The sequence below is a fragment of the Oryx dammah genome, unplaced genomic scaffold (assembly GCF_014754425.2).
Source record: "Oryx dammah isolate SB20612 unplaced genomic scaffold, SCBI_Odam_1.1 HiC_scaffold_15, whole genome shotgun sequence".
NCBI lineage: Eukaryota > Metazoa > Chordata > Mammalia > Artiodactyla > Bovidae > Oryx > Oryx dammah.
Window position 1 is genome coordinate 47,488,209 of NW_024070199.1, and position 11,145 is coordinate 47,499,353.

An 11,145-nucleotide genomic window follows, 5' to 3' on the forward strand; every position below is an offset into this window, starting at 1 on the left:
AAAAGAATACTACAGAACCCTCACTGGGCCTTGGTCAGAGGCTAGGGCTCATTACTTTGAAACGGAATAAAATAAATCAGAAAGGGACAGAGTCAAGTGTTTGCTCTTCCTCCTGTGCACGCACCGGACCTCAGGGTCACCGAGGCCCCATGTGCCCTAAGGATGTTCTGAGGGCTTCCGGGCAGACGATGCGGAGTCAGGGAATTGCCTGCAAATGACCGGGAGGGAGGGGCGGTGGCCGGAGGAGACGAGACCAGCCTGCTCTGAACTGGCCCCTGTTGAGCTCCCTGGCGGATTCAGGCTCCGTACCATGTGCTTTACTTTTGTGCAAGTCTTCCTATTCTGAAAATTATAATCAGTAGCCACCCAAGCACCTGGGAGTTGGGGAGCCAGTTCTAGGGGTCCTGGCCCCGGCGTGGGACATTGGACTGAATGGGAGGCCAGACAACAAGGGGTCCCTGCAAGTTTCCCAAAAGCTCAGAGGAGCTGGGGGGCCTGGGGAGGCCAGAAGAACTGGGGGGTGTGGGAGAGGGAAGTGGTTGCGTGAAGCGGGGCTGCGGCTCAGGTCAGGAGGGGCTCAGAGGGCAGGGCCAGCCCAGGGAAAGCACAGGCCTGGGCTCTCAGGGGGCCTGGCTCAGCCATGGGCTCCCAAGCTGCCCTTCAGGATCCCCCTCCTACAGCAAGGAAAGCCCCCTCCCTCTCCCGGGACCACTCCTTTCACACCCGGGGCTTCTGGAGGCAGAAGCTGACAGGCCCACCTGGCTGCGTGAGGACCCAGAGGCCCCCTCCCTGCTTCTCAGGAGCCATGGGCCGACTCTGGGCCTCAGAATATTCTGGAAACACCACACTCACCTTCCTTTGACAGCTCTTGGCCAAGACCCCTCAGCTCCCTATACCCATGCCGGGCCAGAAGTGCAAGGAGCCCAGAGGCTGTCAGGGACACAGAGAGAAACTGAGGCTGGGGTGGGGGGAGTGGTCAGCGTCCAGGCCAGGGATCTGCCCCCAGAGCTGCCCAGCTGGCAACCCCCTCCAGCTCCGCAGCTCCGCAGCTTCCCTCCTGCAGAGTCCTGAGGGCCGCCCCAGGCCCAGGGTCAGTGGCAAGGAGAGAAGGGAGGAGGGCTAGGGACAAGGGCGGGGCGGGCTCTGCTGCAGGGGGCCCGCCAGCCTGGGACCCGGCCTCTCAACTGCCTCCTTTTCCTCCCTCTTGGGCAGGGGAGGCCGAGGACCCTGAGCCCACAGCACCCGAGGCCAGGCGGAAGCGGGTCATCTGTCTCCCCACTGCCCCTGGGGGCTGCCAGATGCTCACTGAGCAGCTGGCCAGCCCGGGCGGTCCCGGCCCCGGGGACAAGCCCCGCGGTTCAGCTGGTGGCCCCCCGCGGAGGCTCCCACGCAGCCCGAGGTCCAGGCAGCCGCCCCCCTCCTGTCCCAGGTACGCGCTGGGAGCGGGGTGCGGCGCACAAGTGTATCGTACACGCGTGTCTGGCCGTGTGTCCACAGGTGGGGCACACAAGCCCTTTAGGGACCACATGGGCAAAGGAGACACCCCACCCCACTCCCAAGGGCTGTCCAGAGCAGTGGGACCTGGGGGCTGGCAGCAGGGCTCCCGGAAGGCAGACCAGCTGGGGCCCTGGGTCAGGGCCGGGTCATCTGGGGCTGGGCCCGCGGAGCCTCACCCCACACTCACCCCGCCCCACCCCGGACTCAGATCCGGCTGCCCGCGGGTTTCCTTCCATCTGAGGTTAGGTCAGCTGATACTACTGAGCTGGGCTCATGCTTCCTGTTGTCACAAGTCCCCAGATAGCCATCAGGGCCGGCCCCACTGATACAGAGCCCTGCTGGATACGCTCTGGGGCTAAGACGTGTCCTCCAAATCCCATGCAAGTTTAGGCACTTGCTTTGTTCCGGGCAGTGGGGCAGGGGTTGGCTTCAGGGCAAGGTGTTGTGGTCAGAGCTGCAAGCACCCCAAGGTCCCCTCCGGCCACCCTCCCACTGGCTGCTGGGCCTCCCCCAATTCCAAGAGGACGCCTCAGGGACCAGCCCCAGAACCCAAAGCCCAGTGACAAGGGCCCCAGGCAGCTGGGATTACGCTGGGCAGAAAAGTCAGGCTCGGGGTTCAGGGTCAGCTTCCAGCTGGCAGGGCCACCTTGCGTTATCTTTGCTGGGAATTTACCCCAACGGCTTCCGAAACTGATTTGAATCTGTTCCACACTGCCGGCGCATCTGTTGCAAGGATGCAGGGTCACAGCCTGGGCCCTCTTTGGTGAAATCACTCCAAAAAGGTGTTCTCTCAGACACTCACCCTGATCCTTTGGTTTCCTGGGTGACCTGCTGGTGTGAAGTCGGGGACCTCTGAGCTTCATGGGATCCCTGGGACCTGGGTCTGCCCCCAGCTGGCCTGGGGAGTGAGGGCTGGGGCCTGACATACCCTGATTCTGATCAGCACAACTTGAGATCTTTCCATCCTCCAGGGCACCTGCATACCTCCCACCGCCCGCCACCCTCAGCTGACCCTTTGGGGGCCCCAGGCTACCGTGCACCCCAGGAGCCCAGACGGTGTCTGTGTTGGGGCATCTGAGGAGCCATCAGGCCTTTCCTCACTAAAGAGCCAGGCAAATGTCCCTGGACCCTGGGAGAAGGGGGCAGGAGACCTGGGAGGTGGCCTGTCCTTGGTTCTTTGAGGCTGTGTGTCCATTTCCTGGCCAAGGTCCTCATCCACCTCACCAGCGCTGCTGAGCCGGCTCTTTGGCCGACCCGGCTGGCCCTCCAAAGCTACCCTGCTCTCCTCCTGCAGAACCAGAGCCTGTGCAGGGCCTGAGCTGAAAGTGGACTTAGAGAGGGCAGATGGGTGGGTCGGGCCGGGGAGGCTGGGGTGGAGGAGCCAACGGCAAAGCAGGGCTGACCGGAGGAGGACGAGGCAAGGCAACTCAGCCAGCCTGGCGGTATCCAAGGGGCGCCCACTGAGTTCCCAGCCTGGCTCAGCCATGGCGTGCGGGAGGCCCGGCCCGCAGTGGGTGGTGAGCGTCTCTGTGAGGCCAGGGGAGACGCCACACAAAGACCTCACACACCACGCAGTGCAGGGCTTTCCCCAGCTGCCTCCTCCTCCCGACCCCCACAGCGGCCAGAGCCTGGGGGAGAGCTGCCCAACCGTCCCCCATCTGTGGGCCCCCGAGGGCTGAGACTGACTCACCCATGGCTGAGTCCAGGCGCCTGGGAGAGCATGACAGGGAGTGAGTGTGTGACTGCAGAGAGGCGTGGAAGCATGGACGGGGGACGGACGGGTGGGCGGAGGGGCGGGTGGGCAGGCGGACGGACCGCGGATGGGTGGACGGATGGGGTGGCTAGGTAAGGATGGGGAGCAGATGAAACACCCTTTGCACAAATGTTACCTTCGCACTGAGATGTCCCTTGACCATTTAAAAGTAGAATGCCTCAACCATCCAGCTACCTGCCCTCCATTCAGATTCTCAACTGCTCTATTCTAACCATTTAATTTTAAATGGTTTTAATGTTAATCATTTTTTAAATTTGCTTCGTACTTCTTTCTTTGTTGTCTGCGTGTCGCCTGACCCACAGTGCTGGTGCCTGGAGGTGGCTCAGTAAATCCACATTGAATGGCTGGACGAGCTGGCGGGTGATGGGACGGTGGAGGATGATGTGGAGGGAAGGTGGGCTTAGAAAAACAGGTGGGGGTCCACTGAGGCCTGTGGTTTTGAGCCTTAACCAACCCTCAGAAGGGAGAATCTGCTCCTCGGCCTCCTCAGGGGCCAAGAAGGGAAGGGGACAGAGGGACAGCTGAGGACTGCTCCCACAGGGCAAAAGCACGTGTGTCCACAGACGCGTGCATGCACACACACACATGGGGTGTTCTCACACTCGCACGCACTGGACGCACATCCCATGGTCCTTGCATTGCCACGCCCTGGTGGCGCCAAGGCCAGCTCTGTTCTGAGTGCTCCCCCTCCCCAACAGGTCCTGCAAACCATTTGATCATCGTCCCCACTTCACATCAGGACCTGGACCCACAGCTGTCCAAGGACTCAGTGAGGGCCGCCCCCCCACCCCTCACAGAGGCCGGGGCCGCCAGCCAGCCTAGAGCTCCATGGTGGGACCCGCTCTCGGTGACTGGAATGGGCTGCTCCTCAGGTGATGGGGTGATGGGAGGCACTCCCGTGTTCATTTTCGTTTATTGCAAGATAATCGCTTTACAACGCTGTGTTAGTCTCTTCTGAACAACCTCATGAATCAGCCATGTGTATACACACATCCCCTCACCTAGAGCCAGACAGTCTGGAGCGCAAAGCCAAGTGGGCCTTAGAAAGCATCACTATGAAAAAAGCTAGTGGAGGTGCTGGAATTCCAGCTGAGCTATTTCAAATCCTGAAAGATGATGTTGTGAAAGTGCTGCATTCGATATGCCAGCAAATCTGGAAAACCCAGCAGTGGCCACAGGACTGGAAAAGGTCAGTTTTCATCCCAATCCCAAAGAAAGGCAATGCCAAAGAATGTTCAGACTACCGCACAATTGCACTCATCTCACACACTAGCAAAGTAATGCTCAAAATTCTCCAAGCCAGGCTTCAACAGTACATGAACCGAGAACTCCCAGATGTTCAAGCTGGATTTATAAAAGGCAGAGGAACCAGAGATCAAATTGCCAACAGCCATTGGATCATAGACAAAGCAAGAGAATTCCAGAAAAACATCTACTCCTGTTTTATTGACTATTCTAAAGCCTTTTTGTGGCTCACAACAAACTGTGGAAAGTTCTTTAAGAGATGGGAATTCCAGACCACCTGACCTGTCTCCTGAGAAATCTGTATGCAGGTCAGGAAGCAACAGGTAGAACTGGACATGGAACAATGGACTGGTTCCAAATTGGGAAAGGAGTACGACAAGGCTGTATATTGTCACCCTGCTTATTTAACTCATATAAAGAGTGCATCGTGAAATGCTGGGCTGAATGAAGCACAAGCTGGAATCAAGATTCCTGGGAGAAATATCAATAACCACAGGTATGCAGATGACACCACCCTTATGGCAGAAAGTGAAGAGGAACTCAAGAGCCTCTTGATGAAAGTGAAAGCGGAGTATGAAAAACTTGGCTTAAAACTCAATATTCAAAAAATGAAGATCATGGCATCCAGTCCCATCACTTCATGGCAAACAGATGGGGAAACAATGGAAACAGTGAGAGGCTTTATTTCCTTGGGCTCCAAAATCACTGCAGATGGTGATTGCAGCCATGAAATTAAAAGACCCTTGCTTCTCGGAAGAAAAGCTATGACCAACCTAGATAGCATATTAAAAAGAAGAGACATTACTTTGCTGACAAAGGTCCATCTAGTCAAGGCTATGGTTTTTCCAGTAGTCATGTATGGATGTGAGAGTTGGACCATAAAGAAAGCTGAGTGCCGAAGAACTGATGCTTTTGAACTGTGGTGTTGGAGAAGACTCTTAAGAGTCCCTTGGACTGCAAGGAGATCCAACCAGTCCATCCTAAAGGAAATCAGTCCTGAATATTCATTGGAAGGACTGATGCTGAAGCTGACGCTCCAATACTTTGGCCACCTGATGCGAAGAGCTGACACTCATTTGAAAAGACCCTGATGCTGGGAAAGACTGAAGACGGGAGGAGAAGGGGACGACAGAGGATGAGATGGTTGGATGGCATCCCTGACTCAATGGACAGGAGTTTGAGCAAGCTCCAGCAGTTGGTGATGAACAGGGAGGCCAGGCGTGCTGCCGTCCATGGGGTCACAGAATCGGACACGACTGAGCGACTGGACTGAACTTAACGAATCCCGTCACTCTCCCCCCCACCCGCCCCCCATTGCACCCGTCCAGGTCATCACAGAGCAGGGAGCTGAGCTCCCTGTGTTACACAGCAGCTTCCTGCAGGCAATAGGGGGAAGGGGGGAGTGAGCTGGGGGTGGCTCCTTCCTGGAGCTCCAGAGAACTCCAGAGACAGAATGGTGCGGGGAGAAGGGTCGAGCCCGCGCGGAGGGCTGTGCCTGAGGGTCCACTCAGCCCCTGCCAGCCTCTCCCTGCGTCTGTGATGGGTTAACGCTCCCCTCGCCCCCTGGGGGCCCACGAAAGGACTGGCACCTGGCCGGGAGGGTGACTGCAGGCACTGCTGGTGGGCCCGGGGCCTCCCTGCCACCCCCGGCCCTCCGCATCCCAGTCCTGCTCCCGGGATCAGGGCCACAGACGAGGCTTCGCCTGCCCGATGCAGGGTCCTGGGCTGGGACGATCCTGAGGGTCACTTTATAGGAAGGGTACTGGCAAGGGGCCTGAGGACCCACGAGGCACAGCCTCAGAGCCACGGACATTCTCGCGGGCCTGCCTGTCTCCTGAGTCCTGGGCGGGGAGCCACGGAAGACCCGGGAGAACGGGAGTCAGTGAGGTGGGGAGCGAGCCTGGGCCACTCAGCTTGGAGGGGGCTTCCACAGCGTGGCCCACCGGGTCTCAGCCTTCCCCACAGATGTGCAGCTCAGCCCAGAGGTGGCAGATGGTGGCGGCCTGCTCTGTCCTCTCCAACCTGGAGTGACCAGAGGTGGTGTCCCCCACGAAGGACCAGGGCAGGGTCCTTCCTGAGTCCAGACCTCATGCAGACCCAAGGGAGGACCCCAGGCTGATGGGGAGATGCGGGGCCCCTCTTTGGGTTGTGGCTTCCGTCCCAGGAGACTAAACGCAGAGGTGGCTGAGTCTCCCTGCAAATTCAGCCGGGCGCGGCACCAGCATGCATGGGCCGAGGCCGCCCCCTGCCCAGGGCGGTGTGTGCCCCTCTCTCCCAGGACTCAGCAGGGGCAGAAGACGAGCGCGTCTCTGTGGAGAGCCTGCCTCAGAGTGGGACCTGCCGTCCCACAGACAGAGGCCTGGGAGCTGGCGCTCGCTCTGCCAGGCGAGGCGTCTCCCCACAAATGAGGGGTCAAGCGAATTCAGTCCCACCCCAAGTAGGGAGCCAGGAGGGTGGAGGCAGCTGAGAAGAAGCAGAGCAGGAGTCAGACCTCAGGAGGCCCCAGCCATGTCGGTGAGCGCAGGTGGCACCTGGCGTCTCCTCCCCGCAGTGGGCTCCCCCGCAAGCAGAGCCCTCGAGGGCTGCAGCCCCTGCTCGCAAGGCTCCCCCATGGCAGTGGTTCGTGTAAACGCCAGCCCGCACCCCTCGTCCACTCACTGGCTGCGTCGCCCCTGCAGCTCCGGTCCTGGGTCTGGGAGGCTCAGTGGCCGACAGTCCCTGGCAGGAAGCAGGCAGGCAGCACATGGGTTCCCCTCGGAGGGTCAGGCCTCCTGAAAAGTGACGCCAGCTGACACAGAGAGAAAGACCAGGGGAGATGCTGAGCCTGTGTGGCGGAGGCGGGGGCGTGCGGAGAGACAACAGGGGGGCCTCTGAGGTTGGACGAGGCTGTGAGGAAGAGGCCAGGTGGCCGGAGAGGTGGGCAGTGGGCAGGCCAGGCCGGTGGGTTCCGGGTTGGGTGTCATTGCTGAAGTAATAGGGAGCAGTGGAGACTTGCAGGCATGGAGGAGCGGAGCCTGGTTCCAGGCTGGGGGTGGCCAGAAATGGGCATCCTGGGGGCAGCGGTAGAGGGCAGGTCTGGAACAGAGGGCAGGAGGAGGGGAAGTACCGTGTGCCTCCTGCCCCACAGGCTCGGAAGTTCTGGGGAGACCCCTCAAACTCCACATCACCTGGGCGGGACACTGGCAGGACCCACGGGAGGGCCGGGGCCCAGGCCAGCAGGGGTGTGTGACCCAGTCCCACCCCCTTGCCAGGGCTGGGTCTGGCCCTCTGCCCAGGAACCCCAAGGTCGGCATCTGCCCCCCAGATTCTGATCCTCAGGTTCTCAGGCCCGGGATCTCAGGCAGCCCCTCCCCTCCCTGGGAGCGGTGGGGGGCTCCAGGCTACGCCACTCCCGGACCCTGACAGCCGTCGTGTGCAGAGACACAGCGGCCTCTGCCGGCCAGGCCTCATCCACCGGCCCCAACTCAGCCCGCGGTCCCGGGGTGCCCTCTGGTGGCCAATGGGCCCAAGTGGAGAGGCCATCGGGGGTCCCAGAGCTGGGCCTGGACCCGGCCTCCCACCCAGCCCAGAGCTCGGGGGGTGAGAGGTCCCAGGAGGGGGCCCTGGGGTCTCGGAAAGGGGCGCACGGACATGTCACCTGCTCTCGAGAGTTACTGCAAACCCCAGAAGCGGAGCTGCTCGGATCCCCATTTTCCAGAGAAACCAACGCCCAGAGTTAGAGAGACAGGATTTGCAGGGCGTGAACCAGGACGCGGGCTCCAGGGCCCCGGGGGCCTCCCTGTGCTGCTCCTCCCTGGAGCGACTGTGTCCGTGCGAAGTCTGCTCACTGACAGCAGCCTGCCCACCCCTCCAGGACAGCACTCCTGGGGGGCTGACACCTCTCTGCTTGGCGGGACCCAGGAAGGGAGAGGACAGTCTCTGCCCCGTCCAGGGATGGCTGGGCTGTGCCCTCTGGCATCAGCCACTCCCACCTGCTGGAGAAATGGAGGAAGCAGAGACACAGGAGGGCGACGCTGCCGCCCTCCACAGGGCCGCCTCTCGACACCAGGAGGCTGGTGCTGCCCAAGGGGTCCCTGGGCCCATCGGAGAGGGAGGGCTGGCCCTTGTGCCCGGTGGCTTGGCCAGAGCAGCCCTGTGGGCTGGGCCGGGCTGAAATCAGGTGGCGCCCAGCTCTGCTCACAGCATTGGCTGCCCAGGTGCCAGGCGTGGAGGGCGGGGAGGGGCAGGCGGGCGGGCTGTGGGCCCCTCCACCCACCCCTTGGCTGGCAGTCACACGTCCAGGCCTCAGGGAGAAAGCAGGCAGGTAGGAGCCCGGCCGCCAGCCCCCGGGGGGAGGAGGGGGCAGCCTGCCCCCTGGTCACTTCCTGCCCCGTGCCTCGGTTTCTCCCCTGGACCCTGGAATGAGTCCTGCCTTCCTGGGGCTGCAGACGGACGGTCCCTCTGTGGGTAAGGCGGGGTGTCTGGGAAGGAGCCTGCAGAGGGTCTGGTCCAGAGGAGCAGCCCCGGGGCCCTGGGGGCCAGACGCAGGGAGCCGGCGCTCACAGCCAGGGCCTGTCTGGTTGGGGGCTGAGTGCTGGCTGCAGAGTGTGGGACCCCTGGGTGCCCACTCCTGGTCACCACGTTCTACCATCTCGGGAGGGAGGGGTAGGCCCGAACGGTGAGGGGCTGGCCCCGTGACATGGCCCTGGGAAGGCCCAGGCTGGGACCCCTGGGGCCTGACTGCCCAGGTCCATGGCACTAGGGCCACTTCCAGAGACCCCTGACCAGGGCTGGCCGTCTGCCCCTCTGCCTGCCCCGAGCACGAGCCCCAGCACCTTCGCTGCCGGAGCTGAAGAGCTCGCCTCCATTCTGTTCTGCCTGTCGGGGGTGGGGGGTAGGATTCCAGCGGGGATGACTCAGGACCCCCGGGCGCCCGGACTCCCCCGCCCCCTCCAGGAACAGGGGCCTCGAGCCCCGGACACCTGCTCATGCAAATCTGCTGTTTGCATGTCCTTCCCGCTCCGTGGCCCCATTTGCCTGGAGCCCCTCCCACCCCCAGCGCTCAGTGCCGCCACCCCCACCATGCTCAGTGACCCCCAGCACTCAGCACAGGACCCAGTGCCCCGCAGCCCCTGGGCTGGGAAGCCAGAGGCCAGGGACCAGGCTTCGGGGTTGGGGGTGAGGAGCCTGGGGTGAGGGGTCAGGTGGTGGCCCCAGGGAAGGCAAAACTGGGGCTTAGGACCACCTGCCTCTCAGCAAGGAAAGGGCAGCGTGGGCTGGCGGGGGAGCACCACAGCACCCCTCCTGAGACAGAGGCCAGCCCCAGGCCCCCCGCCTCTGGTGGAGCAAGCCTGGGGCTCACAGACCGTGAGCACTCCATGCTGCCCAGGCCCCCCACACGCCGGGCCAGGGAGCGTCCAGTGGTGGGGAGGGAGGCCACCCCCACAAGCCCTGCCCTGTCCCCGCCAAATAGTGGGAAGGCTCCCCACGTCACTGCCTACACTCTGTGGTTGAAGAGCGTCCCCCAAGTTCACATCCACCCCAAATCTCAGAATGCTTGGAAAGAGGGTCTTTGCAGAAGCACTGAGTGATGGTGAGGTCATAGGGTGGGGCGGCCCCTCGAGCAGTGACCAGTGTCCTTATAAGGAGGTGGGGGGATGGAGGCAGAGACTGAGGGGCGCCAGAGCCCCCAGAGCTGGATGGGGGGAGAAGGACCCCGCCCGAGAGCCTGCTGAGAGAGTCAGGCCCTGTGCACCTTGATTTGGGGTTTCTGGCCTCCAGAGCCTCCTGTCGCTTTAAGAAGCCCAGCGGGTGGCCATTCGTTAGGGTGCCCTGGGACCCTCCAGCAGTTATAATCCCAGGGGTGGCAGGGTCAAGGAGGTGCCCGAGCCCAGGCAGGCCTAGCCCCCCTTGCCCCCTACCCCGGCCCTGTGGTCACGTGCAGGACCCCCACTCTCTGTGTGTGTCCCAGCAGGGGGGCCCAGCGTGGGGGGCCGGGGGGTGCAGGGGGCCTGGATGCAAATCCTCCGCCACCCTCTCCCAGAGCTGGGAAGGGGGGAATTTGAATACGGCCTTTCCAAGCCGGTGATTAACGATCTTTCGTCCTGGAGGCTGTGTGTGGGGACGGGGCCTGGGTGTGGAGGGCAACACCCGGGCTCTGGGAGTGCCCTGGCAGCCGTGGCAAAGTCCCACAGGGGGCGGAGGACAAGGGGAAGTGAGTCTCTGCTCGGGAGGCCGGAACCCCACTGCGGCGCGACCGCTCTCCCAGCAGGGCCAGGAGAGCTCTTCCTACTGCTGCGCCCGGCGTCCCCGGCCTTGGCCACATCCCTCCAGCCTCTGTGTCCATCCTCACTCAGCTTCTTCCCCTCCTTCTAAGGCTACTTTGGTCAGTGGATCAGAGCCCATCCTGATGAGCCCCTCTCCCTGATCACATCCGCAAAGGGCTTACTTCCACAACAAGCGCATTCACAGGCCCCAGGAGCAAGGGCGTGGACGCGTAGCTTTGGGGGATGCGTCACTTTGGGGGATGCGGTGGTGGGCCCGTGGTGGCCTGCAGGGGCCCTGCCCACGCCTGCCGGCCCCGCCTGTGTGCACAGGTGGCCCTCTCTAAGAATCAAAGGGCTGGCCTGGCCCCGAGAACCGAGGGAGTC